Source organism: Oryctolagus cuniculus, chromosome 4, assembly GCF_964237555.1.
Source record: "Oryctolagus cuniculus chromosome 4, mOryCun1.1, whole genome shotgun sequence".
NCBI lineage: Eukaryota > Metazoa > Chordata > Mammalia > Lagomorpha > Leporidae > Oryctolagus > Oryctolagus cuniculus.
Window position 1 is genome coordinate 107,053,154 of NC_091435.1, and position 21,090 is coordinate 107,074,243.

The 21,090-nt window shown below is 37.9% G+C and overlaps 1 protein-coding gene across 3 annotated transcripts in view; it reads left to right on the top strand.

Moving 5' to 3' along the window:
* SPATA16 (spermatogenesis associated 16) overlaps nt 1-21,090 on the top strand; it is a 284,912-nt gene that overhangs the window by 29,119 nt on the left and 234,703 nt on the right. The gene's annotated exons all lie outside the window — the stretch shown is intronic.

Sequence of the window (21,090 nt, forward strand, 5' to 3'; positions counted from 1 at the left end):
ATGACTCATTGAACCTATAGAAGGACAAAAATGTAAATAGAAGTAAATATTGGTGACTGCATATTTTACTAATTCCAAAAAGACATTTTAAAGCATTCTGTATTTGCCAGCTGGGCACTGGTGATATTAAAAAAATATAGTTAAGGCATGGTTCGTCCTTTTAGTGATCCAATGAGGTAGACAATCCGGTGAACACTTAAACACAGAACACATGAAGGAGTCATTGACCCACCAAGGGGGATGAGAGTGAGTGAGAGTCAAAGGTGAAATGTTGTGGTAGACATTTAAAGAGTAGAGTGTTATTTCCACCACTACTTGCAGGTTAAAATGACTGCATCCACCAGGAATTATTCATGGACAGTGCCAAACAACGTTGCACTCTAAATATTTTAAAAGAAACTAAACACCAAAAAAGGGGGAGCCTCAAATAAATAGGAAATGATTAGGTAACATACAAATACTTGCATCTATAAATATTTCTGTTCTCATAAAGGGTCATTTCCACAAAGAAAATAAGTGTAATGCACTATGTAAACTGCTAAACTGTGTAACAAATACCAGAAAATATAGGTTACCTACAAACCACTCAGAGAATCCTCTGCCATCCTCTGAACTAAAGTCTAGTAGCCTCTGACTAACAAATAAATGCTAAAGAAATTCTATGAAGATCCCTGGGCATTTCTGCCTGGGCTACTTGAAACTGAATTTTATTTTCCAGTGTAAGGAGGGTTAAATGCATGATTTTAGAGCTACAAAAAGAATCATTTTGGCAATGCAAGAAGAAGTACAAAATAAATAAAGGTGCTATAAAAACTTCAAACTAAGACCAGGTAGAGGAAAAAAACGTATCTGCTTTAACCAGAAGAAAATATCCAGTGTTCCAGAAAACTGCATTCAAAATTTGAACCAGGATTTGATGACCCCTGGATATAATTGCACTGGAAAAATACTCTCCCCCTACCCATGTCCTCCTTCCCATCTCCCTTCCTCTTTCTCCCTGGATTTTTAGGAAACTTTTGTATGCTGACACTAATTACTAGTAATTAACAAAGGTAATTATTTTGAGACCAAAACTTAGCTTAGGCATCTGGCCTAGCTTTTGTCTAATTATCTTGGGAGATAACTTTAAAATCTTACCTAGAATGTCTCTTCATAAACCAAAGCTACTGGGAATAGAACAAATTTGTAGCCTTTTTAACCCTTCTTCTCCTGCATTTACCTTCTAAATTTAACATACTCTCAGCATACCTAGGCATTATTTAATGTAACTCTCCCTTTTCTTTAGATTGCAACTTTGGGTGAGATATGATAGATGACAAAGACCAAGGTATAGTAATCATGGTCACACCTGAAAAGAGACATAAATCGTGGTCACACCTGAAAAGACAAATAAATCAGCAAATTCCAAAGTGTATATAAGCTATTGTTAGGGTTGGCTGCAAGTGACAGAAAACCTCAAATCAAAGTATTTAAAGGAAATAGGAGTTCATTTCTCTCTCACATAAATGTAGGTAGTCAAGGGCTGGTAGAGTATGATCATCAGGGCACCAAATTATATTTCATTCCTTAAGATGTGACTTTGGCCTCGTGATCCAAAATAGCTGCTGCTTGTGTCATTGCCCACAGTCTAGCAAGCTAAAAAGGGGGTTGGGAAGAACAGCGAAAAGCATGGTAGGTCCCAATAAGTACATTTTACAGACACTGTCATCCAAATTTTTCCATTTTCCATTTTTTTCCTCTATGGCCAGAATGTAGTCATCAAACACAATTGCAAAGGAGGCTGAGAATATATTATTCCAGATGACTCATTCAGTGGTCCAATTATTGAGGAAAGGGAGAATGGATTTTGAAGAATAGCTAGCATCCCTCCCATACAGCACTTGCTTTGGGGGAGGTATTAGGCATATGATATATTTGTCAACTGGGTGGTACAAAGTCAGTTGTAGGAATGAGATTTATCAATAAACGTTCTAGCTACGATTTCATGAGAAAAATAATAACTAGTAAAGACTTCTAGGACAATGTAAAGATCATAAGATGTAGTAATCAGATATTTCATATTACTTAAGAAAAACACTCAAATTATCAGACATCCTTCTGGGTTTGTTTCATACAACCTACACCATACCATCATTTCAATAATCACAGGACTTAGTAATTAAAAGGCTCCCACCTTTTGAATTAGAATACATCAGTGTGTACCCTTCAAGGCTCAAAGCTTCAAAAAATCCCAAAGAAGCAAAGAAGACAAAACAAGGCTTATCCCTTACCAACTAGAACTCCCCATCCTTCTGATTACAGCATGTAGGGACCCAGTTGAGTGGCTAATCTTTTTTTAATATATAGGTGCTCTAGCAACTGGCCTGTGAAGTTAAAGTAATAACAATTATAGCATTCTTCCTACGTGTCAGCTGCTGTACTTAACATTCTAGGACTATTTACATTCAGTGTTCCATTTTATTCTCACAGCAAGCCTATGTGATAGTATTATGATTATTTTTTGCTACCAGTGAGAAAGCTGAGGATAGACAGGTTAAGTTGTCTGCTCAAGAAACAACAACTAGAAGTAGTGGAGCCTGGATTTGAAGGCAGGTGCTCTGGCTTCACAGCTCACCAGCTTAAGCACTAAGTTTTTGTATTGCACGTATGAGTTGAAATGCTTGAAAATACAGAATTCCAGACTATGCCAGACTTACAGAATCAAAATCTACATTTCAGTAGATCTCAGTAGGTCCCTGTGCCCATAGCACTTTGAGGAGCACCAATTTGGAGACTTGTCTACACTGAACAGATTGGCTCTCTAATAATACTTTAATGCTTTGTAGTTTTGTCTCTTATTTAAAATACTGTATTCCCAACACTGATTTCATAGCAAAGAATTTCATTTTAGGCAGGTGACTCAGAATTTTTGAATTTAAGAACACAATTTTTTAAAGGAAAGTTTAGGGGAGTGGATTGACATTGTCAAAGGGCCTTACCAAAATTTCCCCCAGTTGCCATTGTTTTTGAAAGAGGAGCAGCTTAACAACAAAAAGGAGGAGGAAAATAGAAAAATTACACTCTCTGAATGGAGGAGATTTTAGAAGTAGATTATATTTTAATTTTATAAAAAGCTATGTAGTCTTTATGTTTGCTTTCCCCTTGGTTCAGTAAAGCACTGGTCTGAGAACCAGATTTTGGGAATCAGTGTTCTAGAACACATTCTCCTTATGGTAAACATTAGGTATCCAGGACAATTGAACCCACACCAGGACCTTCTTATAAAATTACTTCCAGTATAATGGAATTTTGTATGAGACAGGTCCATTTTGGAGCCCATTCAAGGGGGTTTATTTAATGAAGTAGCAAAGATATCTCATTATAGGGCAGCCTCACCTATAATTGCTCTGCTGAGAATAATTCTGTAGCAAATCCCTAGGGCATAAAATTGTGATATACCAGCAATGGCTTAATTTAAATGGATTCTAACACAGGTATTTCTTTGTGCAATATAGTCAGAAAATTGAGGGTTCACCAAATTCTCTTGAGTGCCTGAACTGTCTTACTAATATCTGTGGATTTGCATATGAATTCAGTATGCATTTCTTAAGCTTCCACTGGATTCTGTGTTTGTATTTTCATTCGTAAATGATTGCAATCATCTCTTAAAGTGATATTGTCATTCCCAATTCACAGATGAAGAAACTGGTGCCCATGCCACAGCTAGCCTATGGCAGGGCTGAGATTGAATTCAGATATCCAGATTTTCACATCTGTAATTCCTTATATTACTGCTTTTCATACTTTAATGTGCATAAAAACTATGAGGGAATTCGTTTAAAACACGGATTCTGTTGTGTTAGGTCTGGAGGCGGATATCAGATGCCTGATAGCAAATACATTCCCAAATAAACTTTTGAAGTACACTCTGAGTAGCAAGAATTTACACTAGTCCACTAGAAAGTACTCAAATTCTTGCCATCACTCCTCTGCTAAGTTAGTGTGAAGATATCCGTATTTCTAGCTCACATAACCCTAGGTGGACAGCTAGGTCTAAAGGTGTGGTGGACAGATCATTGAAATTGGAGTAGATATTTATCTATGTTTGGTGGCATTTCTGCTACTTAATCACCATGTGACTTTGAGCAATTTTCTTAACCCCTTAGGAGACCATTACATAGAAATAATAATTCTGCTCAACTATAAAAAGCTTCACATAGGACATCAAAAATTGCCTATTGAAAACCATGAGGAAATCTAAATTCATGTATAATGTACATTGTATTTCTCAAGTACCTCATTTCCCTGTGTGGTGTTACGTAATTTAAAAGTTTTGCACTCTAAAGGATTTTGCCAAACTCCATATTTATTAACATTTTTTAATCCATAGCTAGTCCTTTTCTTCTTTGATTAATATTAAAAATGTACAGTCTTCTTTTAATAATATTTAAAATTCAAAGAGAGAGCCAAAATAATGCATTGTTTTCCACTTTTTCCCCTGTTGAGAAGCAGTGATCCAAATCAAACACTATTTTGAACTGTTAACTGCTGACAAAAATATAAGCCTTTCCTTAAATGCACAAATTGTTATGCTAGAAATAGTTCATTTTTTTCTCAGTTTTCAGGTATAAACTGACTGCTGAACTATGCATGTTCACATTAAAATATTTCTGTTTTAACTTGATTGTTGCCATCTTGATCTATCCATAGGCATTATTACTATTAAATATCTAATTACATTAAATATTTGAAAAATGTTGGCAAATTTACATGGCAGGGAAATACAAATGAATTCCTCTGTTAACTTCAATAACAAATTTAGACATATTCATAAAAGTAAACACTGATTAAGTAAAACAAATCTCTAGAAAATTAAGATTTGTGATTATAAGAAAAAAGCACGTTAACACCACTAACATTACCAGCTCCTTCAGACTCACATAGTGCTAGATGCTGGGAATGCAAATATAACTATAACATAGGCCTTGCCCTCAGGGAGCCACAGCTTATGGACAAGGGACAGTACTGTTGTCTGTACTCCATGACTTTATTTTCTTTTGGGGCTATGTAGTTTTTATTTTGGGTTTAGTGTTATTGTTTATATTTTATAAAGAATTTTTTTCTGAACTATGACCTTCAAGTGGACATTTAGAAAGACTTTTTACATAGTGCTGTGTAACTTAATTATGTGCAGTGACCATCATCCCAACCCCAATGGGATCAAAAGATTAAAAGATTTAAAATATACCAAGGAGAATAAATTATTAGATAAAGAATTGAAATATTTTCAGGCTAAGTATTATTAAAAAGAATCTAGAAATGGTAAAGGTAGCATAGGCCATTCCTCAGTTTGATAGGCCCCTGTTACTATGAGGCTGTTTATCCAGAAGGTCCTGGCTGTACTGCATTCTCACCCTCTGACTCAGTGGACTCCTAAGAAGCCACATGCCTGTACCCCCTGCCACCCATCACCACTGAAAAAGCCATAGATACAGCAAGCAAAGGAGCAACAAATCCTATTTGTGTACAGGTGTCCTTAACTTGAGAGAACTTGTCAGGAGGGATGTGGAAAAAATCAACAGCATGGGAGAGGCAAGCTTGGATTCTGTCAGAGAGAAAAAGAGAGGTAAGACAGATGCATAGGCAGGCACCGCAGCCACTAGGCTAATCTAGTCCCGGTTGGGGCACGGATTCAGTCCCAGTTGCCCCTCTTCCAGGCCAGCTCTCTGCTGTGGCCAGGGAGTGCAGTGGAGGATGGCCCAAGTACTTGGGCCCTGCACCCCATGGGAGACCAGGATAAGTACCTGGCTCCTTGCCATCGGATCAGCGCGGTACGCCGGCCACAGCACCGGGGCCCTGGAACTATTAACTTTATATAGTTGCCCAAACCTTTTCTCTCTCTCTTCTCTCTCTCTCTCTGTCTCTCTCTTTCTCCTTTTTTGTCTCTCTCTCTCTCTCTGTTTCTGTCTCTCTCTTTTCTCTCCCTGGGTTTGACACAATTGCCTTGGGGTCCAGATAATGACCATCCACTCTAGGAGATTGGAAGCACACAAAACATTGCAAATATCATTGTCATGAAATTTACTCTTTGGAAATTCACACAGAATGATCTCATTATTTTTAAAATGAAAATGAACTTAATGACTACCTTCCTATTAACACTAAGAAAACAGATGAATACAAAATCCAGGCAGTGCTTGGTTAGTATGTCTCTGAAATACTAAATTCATACTATGGATGAAGACCTCACAAAAAATAACTGACTAGTCCACAGAAAGCTAAGCAAGCTTTTTTCATCAGCAGAATCATTGGCATAGTTTACAGGTGGTCATTATGTGTTTGATTCAATTTGAAATATAGTTAACTCTGACGCACTCAGTTATTGAAGTCTTAAACAGTCCTACATTTTAGTCAATGTGATAAATCAGTGTTGGGGTTCACATGTACAAAAAATGATGATTCTTACTCAAATATTGGATAATATTCCCACTTTTCCCACTGTCCAACTTTTCAAGTTGATCGCAGGGCTACTATTTCCAAATAAATGTAAACAACAATCATCTCTCTTTTTCCCACCTTCCATCCACTCAGGCCTTCAAACACATTGCAATTTGAAGTTCAAACAGACTGTACAGATCCTTAATAGATGAGATCCACTTTAATTTGTCCAAAGCAATGTACACAGTGAGGTTGTGAATACTCTTTACATTCAGTTTACCTGGAAGAGAGCTAGAATAAAACTACTATTTCAATTTCTAGTTATTTGTTTAACTCTTCCATTGGCTCATTTGACATTCACTAAAACTAAGACATTGCTGGCCGGCGCTGCGGCTCATTAGGCTAATCCTCCGCCTTGCGGCGCCGGCACACCGGGTTCTAGTCCCGGTTGGGGCGCCGGATTCTGTCCCAGTTACCCCTCTTCCAGGCCAGCTCTCTGCTGTGGCCAGGGAGTGCAGTGGAGGATGGCCCAGGTCCTTGGACCCTGCACCCCATGGGAGACCAGGATAAGTACCTGGCTCCTGCCATCGGATCAGCGCGGTGCGCCGGCTGCAGCACGCTGGCCGTGGCGGCCATTGGAGGATGAACCAATGGCAAAGGAAGACCTTTCTCTCTGTCTCTCTCTCTCACTGTCCACTCTGCCTGTCAAAAAAAAAAAAGAAAAGAAAAGAAAAGAAAAGAAAAGAAAAGAAAAGAAAAGAAAAGAAAAGAAAAGAAAAGAAAAACTAAGACATTGCTCTGTCTGGAAGATGATTCTCTTCCTATCAGGCAGTAAGTAGAATGTGATTAGGCAGGGGCTAATGAAAAAGAAAAACAGACAGATTTTCATTGTTTTGTCTTGGTATGGTTTCCTTATGTTATGTGAGTTGTTATTAATACCTAGAACACTAGATTCATACATATTAAATGTGACTACTGAAGTATATTTCATATCCAGGAACAAATTTTGTTTAATGATGGTGATGATGATGATACTCTATAACTAATTAATCCATGAATTTGTGAAGTAAGTTATATTAAGAAATCACAGATTAGTAAATAACCACTACCTCACTGTTAGTAACTACTGTATATCAACTTGTTAGATGACATGGAGATAAGAGAACTTCATATGTACAGGTTGTTTTGCTCTGCAAGGTATTTGGACTTAAGCTTTAGATAGAATTCTTATAATTTTAAGGCAATTAGAAAGTGCATGTACAATTCCTATATAAAACAAAAATCTAGGATAGGGACATTCAGTAGAGCCTGATATACATTTAGGAGCACAAAATGAGTGGCAGGCACTTTATATTAACTTATCTCATCCTCACCAAGACCCAGTGAGTTGTGAACTATTATTACCACTATTAAAAATAGATAAAAATGCATCAAGTATATATGGAAAAGATGAGAGGATTTTGAAATGGATATCAAAAGATAAATAGCTATTTGGAAAATTAGGGTGGGGAGAGCAGTGGAAGATGAGTATGATATGAGAAAGTAACGTTATTCTCACACATGAAGAACTTCAGGAAGGAAGCATGAAAGAGAATCTGGGTGGACCAAAGGAAAGTATTATGAAATAAAAGTAGATAGAGGCTAGAGGGTCTTAAAAACTAGGCAGGGGACACTGTAATTAATGATTAAGACCACAGATGGATTTATGGGGAAGGAAACAATGAAGTTAAAAAGGATTAAGTGGAGGACCCAAAAATATTTATAGAGTGGTTATTCAGTCTATCTGTAATATATTGACTACTACAGGAGCTACAGGGAAGTTTAAGATTTCTAACTCCAAATTTATAGCTCTCTATCCTTTCTTCAGTTTCATCTAAAATATAATTATACTCTGCTTAAAGTACATGCTATATTTGCCATCATCCAAAGGCTAATCTTGGGGGAAAAATAGAGAAATGAGTATATACAAAAACCAGAAAGACAGAAAACCAGGGTAGAAGAGGAAGGAGTTGATATTGCTAGGGTAGTAAGTGTGAAGAAATGTGAATGGGGGAAAAAGGAAGATGGAAAAGTTGTCAGGCTGCCAAGAGCCAGGCCTGCTTTGTTGGGATCTGGGACATTATCCATAGGAAAGTGGACACTTCATAGAGGATCAGCATGAGGAATGGTAGAGTCCAATTTTTATTTATTTCATCGTTCCAGTATGTGTGCATATAAATATTAAGAAAGTATTCACATACTGTTCAGTCTCTGAGTTATGACTCATCATGACTCATTATGATTAGCATTATATATAACTGAAATCATGGAACAGAATAGAATAGAATTTAAGAATACAACACAATAAATAACGAGAGCTCAGAACATTGGAAAGTTTTCCTTTGTGAAAATGTTCTTTCTGTTATATATCCTCATATATCTGTATCTACCTATAAATAGAAATAAAGATAGAAAAGCAAAAAGGAGAGAGGGAAGGAAATGAAGGAAGGGAGGCAGGGAGGAAAATTTGCAAGCTTCAGAGACAGATGAGAAAAAGGAAGCATTTTTTAAGGAACAAAGCACCCCCAAGTCAGAAAGAGAACAGCTGGAAGTAAAGTGGGTGAATGCAATTTTGGATGTGTTGTATATGAGACCTCCTGATAAGACAAGCCAAAGCAACACACTTGTTGCCTCAAGGCCTGTAGGAAGTACAGAAGAGAATTCATGGCCAAAGACAAACACTCTGAAGAGTTACCAATACCTTATGGCACCTAAAGTGTAAAAAGAAGCAAAGCAAGAAACAAAGACTTGAAGAATGTGAACAATTAGTGATTGAATATCTCTTAGATTAAGAAATTATGAAACTGAATTAAGACAGAAGTGTAAGAGGTTACTCTTTGCAGACTGAGTCTTTGAGAAAATAACTAGTTGTAGAGTTTCTAGAAGTAGCATTAATAGTGAAGAATAACCTGTTTGGCTTTCAAAAGCCTTTGGAGACACTAATTTTGGTGATTACCATTAAAACCCAGCTAGAAAACCTTACTCCTCAAGAAAGGGTCTGGATACGCTAGAGTTTAATAATCCTGGGAATAGGCCGGCGCCACAGCTCACTTGGCTAATCCTCCTCCTGCAGCGCCCGCACCCCAGGTTCTAGTCCCAGTTGGGGCACTGGATTCTGTCCTGGTTGCTCCTCTTCCAGTCCAGCTCTCTGCTGTGGCCCGGGAAGGCAGTGGAGGATGGACTAAGTCCTTGGGCCCTGCACCTGCATGGGAGACCAGAAGAAGCACCTGGCTCCTAGCTTCGGATCGGTGCAGCGCACCAGCCGTGGCAGCCATTTGGGGAGTGAACCAATGGAAGGAAGACCTTTCTCTCTGTCTCTCTCTCTCTCTCTAACTCTGCCTGTCAAAAAATAAAAATAAAAAATAAAAAAAATAATAATAATCCTGGGAATATAGTAGTTTGGAGCTGAAAAGAAATGCTGACCATTCAGGTCAAGTACAAGTACAAGTTTTAAATTATAATTTCACATATTGGCACAATCAATCATTACATTCACTACATGGTTGAGCATAAAGTATTTTCTCAAAGAACTCTATTTAGCCACTATCTGATGCTAAAAACTGATTTTAATCCTTGTAATGAAGGGCAAACTGGATTTTTAGGATACACAGCCTTTCCAAACAAGGGTCTGCGTTATGCTGGAATCTGGAATTAGAAGTTGGAGCTAGGTACTGACCTCCAATACCCCAATATGGAATATGGACATCTTAATCAGCATTTTAACTGCTAGGTACAACATCCACTGGCAGAGTTGAGATTTTGAGGAGCAGGGGAGAGCAGACCACTGTGAGTAATGCCGAGAGTGGCTGTAGTGGTGTACACTGAGGCTGCATAGGAAAGGGACAGAAGGAAGCTGCGGGTTGAAGGAGTGCACAGGGGTCAGGCACTAAAGTGTAAAGGAAAGATCACCGAAGACATAAGAGTGAAAGAACTGAAAGGCTGGGAGGTCTGGTCAGGGAGTGATACTGTGTGATCTGGAATGTAAGATTTGAGAGGTTCTGCAATTCTGTGGGACTGAAATTTAAAAATGAGAGGTCAGGATATTAGAGGATTCATCCACACCTGGGTATCTGAACTCACAGAATACAACGTTGGGATGAAGAGCAAAGAGGAGTCATAATTCGGACATCAAATCTTAGTGGAAGTGGGGAAATAATCAGGAGAGTGGTAGAGATAGTGTCCAAGAGGTAAAATATGTGCATAGTATGGTGCTGGGTGTGCAGTGTTGTGCTATGGGGCAGACTGCAGTGGCTGAGGGATCTTTGAAGGGTTCCATTTAAGTTGTAGTAGATGGAAAAAAATCTGCATTCTCTTGCTTAATGACATGGGGTGAGTGGTTTATGATAGACCAGGTACATGAGATGGAGTGATAGTGACAGAATAAACTTCAAAGGAAAGCCACAGGGCACAAGCAGCCAAGCTTTTGGGGTGTCTGATTTGCAGAGGAAGTGAAACATGCTTGGGATAGTAAGCATTCTCTCCCTTCCCCAATTTTCTGACTGTTTCTTGGTCTAACCCAAATAAAGGTCTGTGTGTCAGGTACCTGTGCTCAGTCTCCCTAGAAAGCTCAGCAAGTCTGAAGGAAGAGGAAAGGGTATTTGCATACCCAGCTGAGTGCAAGGGTAATTTTCTTCTTTTTGTTACTTGTATTTCTTCTGCATCCTTTTTTCCTATGCATGTACAGCACGAATAGAATAGTAAAGGTTATTAGAACTATGTAAACTACTATGATGATAAATTGCTTTTATGATATACCTTTAAAGTTCATTCGCAAGGCTGTTTGTATATTTTGACATGTTCATTTATATTTCTTGGATTTTTCTCTTACTTGTGATTGTGAAATATTACTGAATAATTGTTCATGACTATGTAGGAGGAAACATACCAATACATGTAGTAGTCAGCACATCTTTTAATACGGGAATTACCTTTATGAGTTTACACAATTTAAAATATTGCTAAATAAGAATTTCCAATGACTATCACTGTTGCAGTGTACATGTATATGTATGTGCAAGTACACACATGTGCTGTGTGCATTTGGTCCACTCTTGTAGATAAAGCACCAGCTTTGGGATAAAGGTGGTAATTATTTATTGGTATGTAGAGTTTTAAAGACACAATAAGTGTTTTTTAAATACCAAGCAGATTTGTGAAAAAATGAAAACTTTTGAAACAATCGATGTTCACACCCTGATGTCTTCATAAGGTGTGAACATTGAAAGCTGGTAATTTACACCAGTAAGTTCTTTTGTTTTTATCTTAATAATTTTGTAAATTTACAATTTCTTTCAACAATAAGCTGAACAAATGCCTGAACTGAAGTAGCTCAGCCCTGATACCAACCTCAATTTAGGAATGAACTGAATGTCCTGCCATTTATATGGGTAATGGAAACAGCAATCAAGTATCTACTTAGGCAAAAGAAGTAAGTAAAATATTATGCTAACACTTGGAGCATATGTCATCTGAGACTATAGGAAACCATTGCTGACACTAAGGGGCCTGCTCAGCATTTCTGGCTCCCATAGAGACTTGTCCTCACCAATGCTTTAAAATTGAGTTATAGTATATTTCACTCAGCTTTAGTGGCATGAACACTGTGGGTGCATTCTAAAGCAGGTCCCAGAGTGCTAAGTGTTTGTGGGCTGATTAATTTCGGCCCAGCTCTTCTAAGAGGAAGCCTTCAGAGAACACCATCTTAAATGTGGAGATGTCCATTTAAGGAACCACACAATTTCCACCACTGCCACTTGTTAATTTAGGCTGTCAAAGGAGGAATATAAAAAATGAAAATGAATCCCCAAAGATTTGGCTGAAGCTAGAGAGAGGTGTAGGCGCCTGTGATAGATTTCTGACCTCTGTGTAAGTGCATCCTGATGACAGTTAACAAGCACAGTGGGACCCTCAGGCCAGTCATCCACTCACCCACACTGTATGACTCTCAGAAGGAGGAGGTTTGCTGTGCCACTCATTGCTTTAATTTTAAATATCTTAAATTTCTTACATTTTTGGAATATGTAATATATTTACATTTAAGAGGCATTCATAATTCAAGAGGTAGAAAATAGTGTTATATATGAAGTCTCCTTACCACCTTTATCGTCTAGCCACCAAATTTCACTCCAAATGAGCAACTGCTATCTATCTTTTATGTTAATAAACATAAACCATGTGGTAGTACTCAGTTTTCTTTCTGTAACTTAATTTTTCTACCTAAAAATAAGACTTCAGGTCATTTTCTATCTATATTACTTCATTTTTATAATTTCATAATATTCCGTGATGATAAAGATATACATATATTCCAGGTTGATAAACATTTGGGTTGTTTCCAGTATTGTTCATCTGGGTCTTGCACATGGGTGCAGGGGCCCAACCATTTGAGCCATCTTCCACTGCTTTCCCAGGGAACTGTGTTGGAAGTGGAGCAGCCAGGACTCAAGCCAGCATCCATAAGGGATGCTGGCACTTCAGACAACTGCTTAACCCACTGTGCCATAGCACCAGCCCCAGGGATAGTAGTAGTTAAGCAATAGCATTTATAAAAAATATTCTTAGTCTATAAAAATAAGAATGCTCTTCATTAGTAGTAAGGTTCTTGTAAAAAAGCATCATTTCTTTTATACTGGAAGACTGTAAAATCTACATAGTTTACTTTGGCAATTTAAGAATTTTTATAACTTGAGATTGTAACATTTTAGATTTTGATGTTATTTCTAATGTACAAATTCTAGTGTTATCACTTCTCCTAGAAAATAGAAAATCCTTAGAGGAAAAATAAATATGATAGAAGTTAACAGCTTAATAAAAGTAGACCTCACTTGTAATATTCATCTAATAATGCATTTTGTGATTATCATATGTAGCACAGTTCTGTGAATTCTGCATGAATTTTCCTTTACTAAATTTTGTCTAAAGTGGTACATTTTAATTAGTCTCTGGTATAAACCATTTATTTCAAGTAGGAAAATATTTCGATTCCTCCTGCTACATGTTTACTTTGGAACAAGAAGAATACAGACTGTTAATAATTAGTCAAACACGATACCCAACTTGGAATTCTCTCTGACTGGTGACAGTGTTTTCTAGGATAATATTTTCCCATGACATCAGAACACAAGTGCTGGATCATGAGTACAGGTCTCCTCTGGTAATAAGAAATAATTGAAATTTTTGGATAGATGACAAATTTTTTAATTATTTTTATTTACCATTTATCTCTAAGAAATAATCAAGAGAACTTTTCTATATTTCACACCCCATAAAAAATTAATGGCTTTCTGTTATTGTCCTGTTATAATTGTTCTGTTATAGTCAAATGCTGAGAGGCATGGTTTCACCTTTGGATTGAGCAGTTGTTTCTGTGCTGAAGTCAACACTCATTAAGTGGCTGGTGTTTACCAGAACTTTATTTACTATACCTTCTTCAGTACTTACAGCAACACATAGAAATGGGATGATCATTAGCCCCATTTTGTAGATGAGGAAACTAAGTTTCCGGGAAGTCAAATAACTTGCTTAAGATCACCCTCCCAGGGCTGGCGCTGTGGTGCAGTGGGTTAATCCTCTGCCTGCAGCGCCGGCATCCCATGTGGGCACCGCTTCTAGTCCCAGCTGCTCCTCTTCCAATCCAGCTCTGTGCTATGGCCTGGGAAAGCAGTAGAAGATGGACACCCGCATGGGAGACCAAGAAGAAGCACCTGGCTCCTGGCTTCTCTCCCCCTCTCTCTCTCACTGTCTGTAACTCTACCTCTCAAGTAAATAAATACAATCTTTAAAAAAAAAAAAAAAATCACCCTACCAGTAAATAGCAGAGCTTGAGCTTGAACATAGACCTATCTGATTCTAAATATACAGTGACTAAAACCACCGTCTGATAATACCTATTTAACAGTGGAGCCTTTTTTCAAATAAAATCTAACATAGAACCACAAGTGATACTCAAAATATTTTATAATCAACACTGTCTAATCACTATACAGTTAAAAAAAGGACACATACTAATCTGAACAGATGCTTACAATCAGCTGCTGGAGATAAACTTACATAAAATGGAGCTATTCTGCAGCTGGTGTGGAGGACCCAAGACTCACTCCCGTGCTCTGCCTATCACACACCTTTGGAAGAAGCTCCTTTCATTCCCATTTCCCCTGCCAACCTTCATCCCTAGAAACTGGGACTAAATAATAAAGGTGGGAAAAGTCTCACACTGGGGTGGGCACATTCAATAGAGCAGTTAAGACACCAGTTGGGATGCCTGCATCCCATATTGGAGCACCGGGGTTTAAGTCTCAGCTCTGCTCCTGATTCCATCTTCCTGCCAGTACAGACTACTAAAGGCAGTAGATGCTGGTCCAAGTACTTGGGTGTCTGCCACCCACATGGGAGACCTGGACTGAGTTCCAGTCTCCTGATTTCAGCCTGTTCTAACCCCAGCTTTTGTGAGCATTTAGGAAGGAAATCAGCAGATTGGAGATCTCTGACCTTCTGCTTCTCCTTCTCTCTCTCCCTAACCACCCCCATCCTTCTCTTTCCCTTTCCTTCTCACCCGTCCTCCCTTCCCTAGCCACCTACCCACCCAATTCTCCCCCCATCTCTCTGCTTTTCAAATAACACAAGTAAAAATTTTTTAAAAGCCATGCTAGTCCATGATATGCTTCCATGCCTCATATTTGTACTCTTCTTAACTTGAGAAAAAATCCTTTAAAATACATTTGACTAGTCCAAATTCTAATTTTTCTAGTATTTCATAGAGAAACTCTCTTTGTGCATTTGAGCATACTCCTGCTGGGAAGTATATGTCTGTCCTTTATGATCATTTACTGAATGTTCACAAATCCATGCTTGAAATCCACCTTTAGCTCAAAAATTCTTTTCCTTTTTAAAGCATTGCATAGACAGTATAATATCTAAAGGAGAATTTGGCTTTAAACATTTATGAGCCATTTATTTAAATAGTTACTAGGCATACTGCATAGTGGAAAGATGACCCTTGGATGCTCTTCTTACAGTGAGAAAATTAAAGTTCAGAGGAAAGCATGGAGGAAAAGCCTATCAATTGTGAAGCCTCATGTATTTCAGTGACTGAACCACATGGTACTTCAATTTTTTTGAGAAGGTACTTGGAGGGGCTTACTGTACAAAGGAAACAACTAAGAAAAGAGTTAGGAACCAGCATTATGGTGCAGCAGGTTGGGACTCCACCTGCCTTGCAAGCATCTCATATCAGAGTACTGGTTCAAGAACTGGATGCTCTGTTTCCAATCCAGTCCCTGCTAATGCAACTGGGGAAGCAGTTGAATGTGGCCCAAGTATTTGGGCCCCGCCATCCATGTGGGAGAACAGGAGGAAGTTCCTGGCTCCTGGCTTAAGCCTGGTCCAACCCTGGCTTTTACAGCCATTTGGAGGGGTGAGCCAGCAGATGGAAGATCTTTTTCTGTCTCTCTGTCACTCTGTCAGTCTGACTTTCAGATCAATCAGTCTTTAAGTAAAGAAAAGAAAAAAGAGAAGGAAAGAAAAATAAAATAACTTAAAGGAGCACAAATCAAAAAGGGAACCGAATAGGGAAAGGGTAGAAGAAGTCTGTTGGAGAAAGAGGAAAATAGAGTGAATCAGGAACCAGTCCTGTGCTCCCTTTTACCCAAATGAGCACAATGTGGTGTTCTGTGCTTAGTAGGAGCTAAGAAAGAATGAGAAATGGAATTTATTTAGCTATCTTCCATTTACTAATTGCAAAGTTTACTGATCCCTGAGAAGAAACACCCTTTTTACTACTACTAAGCTCCAAAAGAATTTTGTTATACAGAAATTGTATAAGGGTTGCAGTATTAGTATCTTTTGAGATTATCTTTTGAGGATATAAATATAATCTTAGAAACAAGCTATATTAAAAAGTAATGACTAAATTTTTGTTTCAAGTATATAGCATCTACAGATTTATTTGTTTTTTCTAACCTAGCTCCTTTTTATCATTAGACAGCTACATGTTTTCCTCATGACTTTTGCCTTAAAAACTAGAAGCAAGTTGTCAGTAGCTTCGACTTGGTAGAACATCAGCAAAAAGAGGGAGTGTGCCTATTACCAAATTCACAAGTGTTAATCCGTTCAATGTCAAACTTAGTCATTTATCTGACTGAGTCTTTTTAACTTGTTGCAGTCATTACTTGCCCTTCCAGTGAGTTTATATTTTGTGTGCAGAAATGAAGTTGTCTACTTTCTACTTCTTAGTGACACTTCATAACAAGGTAATATTGACACCCATTTTTTTCTTCATAATTACATGTTTGTATCAGAGCTTTATATCAGATTTATCTTATAGGTTCTTGGGGTGTTTCCATGATAAATATGATTTTAATTCTTACAGTGTTATCATATGCATACTAATCTTTTGGAAATTTTCATGTTCTAATTCATTGTCCTTCAAAATTTTTTTTCTATTGCATGCTTATTCTCTTCCAGTGACTATGTTAAACACTGGTGATATAAACAATTATGTTTTCTCCCTTCACGAGGAATTTACTAATTATAGCCCTGATACAAACATGTAATTATGAAGAAAAAAATGGGTGTCAACATTACCTTGTTATGAAGTGTCACTAAGAAGTAGAAAGTAGACAACTTCATTTCTGCATACAAAATATAAACTCACTGGAAGGGCAAGTAATGACTGCAACAAGTTAAAAAGACTCAGTCAGATAAATGACTAAGTTTGACATTGAACGGATTAACACTTGTGAATTTGGTAATAGGCACACTCCCTCTTTTTGCTGATGTTCTACCAAGTCGAAGCTACTGACAACTTGCTTCTAGTTTTTAAGGCAAAAGTCATGAGGAAAACATGGAGCTGTCTAATGATAAAAAGGAGCTAGGTCAGAAAAAAAAACAAAATGAAACTTAAAAATTCAAGGGTACTTTAAAAATTTATGGAAAATGGAATTAAAAAGGTAAGATTTTTGGTGCAGAAAAAATGAAAGCCATGCAAATAAGGAATTTCCCAAGCGTTCATTAAAAAATGAGTGTTAAGAAAACACTTTGCAGGGGCTGGTGCTGTGGCGCAGTAGGTTAATCCTCCTCCTGCAGTGCCGGCATCACCTTTCTCTCTGTTTCTCCCGCTCACTGTCTGTAGCTCTACCTCTCAAATAAATAAATACAATCTTTAAAAAAAAAAAAGAAAATACTATGCAGAAATTTCAAAACTTATCATTGACACGCAGTTAAACTTGTCTTTTAATTCCATTTTTTCTTGAACTTTTTGGAGTACCTTGGTATGCCTATCCTCTTCGTGTAGAAGTGATGGTAGTGACTGTATCAATAAGACATACTCTTGAGCAACTTTTTCTCCAGAAGTAGTAATATGTAAGGTGAGTTTCCAATGTCCTCCCACCTAATAGTTCTTAGACCAATATTAAGATGTCAGACCAAGGAAAAGATGGCCTTTATTCAAAACTGAGCAGCTCAGAAGCCAACTAATATGTGTTTATACCGCACATATATCGTGATTACATATAATCTTACCACTTATGATTTTTTATCCTATTCATGGCTCAGAAAACCGAAGAAAAGCATCATCCCTACTTTCACCATATCTTTGTGCTGTAATAGATCATTGGTCCTCTGTGAAATGTTTGTATTTGAGTACACGGACAAAAGAAGCACTTAGGAGTTGCCAAGGAGCGTGATGAACTGCAGCAGCTCTCCTTAACGGGTAAAAGGCTGCAGCAAATCAGCAGAAGGCATTTGGGAACTGCAGTCAGAAAGCTGCACTTCCAGCCTAAGTTCTCCCCTTCTCATCTCTGTGAGTTCCGAGCCTCAGTTTCCTCTTTACAAAGAAAAGTTGAAACTGTGTTACCCTGTTTCTGATCTCAAGGTGATGTGATACAAATTCATCAGTGGAAGGTATTTGCTTTTCTGGATTTCATCTCTATTTTTTTTAGAATTTTCTTTGAGGGAGTTCTTTAGTGCCTGTTAAAACCAGACCTTTCAGACATGAAGAAAGAATAAGGAACCTAATTCTGATTAGTTTTTTTTTAATTTTGCAAATCACATCTATTTTAAATTTTTTAAATAAAAAAGCAGGCCTTTCAGTTGATAAATAATGTCCAGTTGAAAAATAGGAAATGTGATTAGTATCCACCTTTTACAACCTGCTCAAGTCAGAAATCTCCCAGCAGGTCTCCCAGTCGAGCCAGGTCGTGAGCCTTGCCTTGCAGAACAAGGCTGAATACACTCAGACCAGGACGGACGGGCAGTGTCTCTGCGCCTTACTGTCTCCTTCCCATCTCCTCATGCCTCGTGTGCAGGCCCTTGCCTCTTGCTCATCCCTTCTTATTCAGTGCCTTCTCTTCCCAAGAGAGCTCACTATGATGTAACCCTGACTGTGACAGCCCCTCATTCTTGCCTTTCCCATGGTCAACACAAACTGCCACCACTGTTTTTTCAGGTCAGCTCAAGTCACACCCTCCTCCTCTTCACAGCCTCCGTGGACTCATCTTCCAGCAGAATATAATAGTCCTTTATCCTCGTCTCCCCTGACTGCTGTCACTGATACAGGCAATCGTGCACTCCATCTCAGCTGTTAACTTTGCACAACCACTGCCTCTCAGCCTCCCACTCTTTCCTGAAGCTTATTTCAGGTATTAATTTCCTCAGCCATCCACAGATAAGAACATCCCTGTAGAAAAGCAGAGATAAATGTTGGGGGGAGGCATCTGATGTGACTTCCTGCTGCTTGAGGAGGAAGGAACAGGCCCCACGCAAGGCATCCTGCACATCAGTGTCTCCTCTACTTTCTAGGACTGAATTATCACTCAGTGTGACTTCTCTTATGACCAAATGCATGTCTGCTGTTGCATCTTCTCTAGGGAACTTATCTATGTTGGGAGGCGTAAGATACAGAGAATCTCCAAGTTCAATAGTCACCTGACCCATTTATGTCTACTTTTTAAAAATACCATCACCACCAGTGGGTCATGCAGCCTGAACAGGGCTCACTTCTTCCAAGAATGGTCTGTCCCTCCTTGAACAGTTCTGACCAGGAGAAACCTTCAGCCTGAATTCGCTGAGATCTGCCTTCCAGAATGTTCCATCTTCTGGGTACACTCCCAGCCTTCAGGATGTCATGACTGTGTCCCCACTTCCCATTGTTTCCACTGCTTCCTTGACACCCAGCACCTGCTCCTGCAGCACAGTGGGCTCTTAAGAAATGTTTGGTAAATGAATGAATGTCTTCCTTGCTACAGGACAGCACTTGGCACAGGACATTTCTGAAGTATAAATTGGGTCTTCTCCAAAGTAGAAATCCTTTAGTTCCTTTACTCATTTCTCACAAGGAAAGTTTCAAGTTCAATACTTGATAGAGTCTCCTTCCTCTGATCTTTCTCCAGCATGTCTAAATGAATCTAGATAAACACCAAAAAATATTAAGTATATATTTTGCATATATAAGGACATATAATCACACTCTTGTATATACAAAATTCAGTATGGAAATCTACTTTTCTCAATAAATAAAACTACATCAAAGTATAAAGTATAAATGAAAATTAAGAAAAGTTTCATTAATTTAAAAAATATACCTTGACACTCTAAATCTACTCAAAGCTAGCAGGTTATATGCAGTATGTTTAAATTAATTTTAAATTTCAGATAGCGGCTTTGTTATAATATTATTAAACTACTTCTTAAAAGACAAGTTTGGAGACCGTCACTATGGTGTAGAAGGTTAAGCCTTTGCCTGCAGCACCAGCATCCCATATGCGTGCCGGTGAAGTCCTGGCTGCTCCACATCCAATCCAGCTCCCTGTTAATGGCCTGAAAAGCAGTGAAAGATGGGAGACCTAGAGGAAGCTCCTGGCTCCTGGCTTCAGATCGGCCCAGCTCTGGCCATTGCATCCATCTGGGGAGTGAACCAAAGGATGGAAGATCTTTTTCTCTCTGTCTCCCTCTCTCTCTCTCTGTCTAACTCTGCCTCTCAAATAAAAAATATCTCTTAAAAATTTTTAAAAAGATAACCTTGAAACAAAATTTTACCACCATGCTGTTACTGCCTCATTTTTCTATTTGACTCATATTTCACATATATATAAAAAACTAAGTTATTGTAAAGCTATGACCCATTTTTTACTTTGGACTTTTTTTTTTGCTTAAAATTACATTGTAAATACTTTTAATGTTATCATTAATGTTTATTCTTATAATTATCTTTGCTTAATAGTGCCCCAGTAAATTGACATAGGGTAGCTTCTTCCCAATTATTAGACATATAAAATGTTTCCAGTTTCTGTCTTACAAAAAATTTGAGAAATAGAAACATACATGTGTATTTTCTCCATAAATATTTTGCATATTCTTAGTCTTCATTTCTATTATTATTTAAAAATATCTTTCAGTTTCTATGAGTTTTGTTTACATGTATTCTATTTTTCATTTTCACATCAATGTAGTAAAAAAGTCTCTAAAGCTTTGACTTTTAATTTAAATAATTCATTAAGCTGTAAAACATTATAATTTATACCATATGTGTACATTTTAAATGACTAGCATTTGTTTCCATCCATAAATATTTACAAATTCCTAATCGATGCTAGGCACTGGGCTTGGAATAGGCGATACAAGAGTGAGCAAGACAGATCA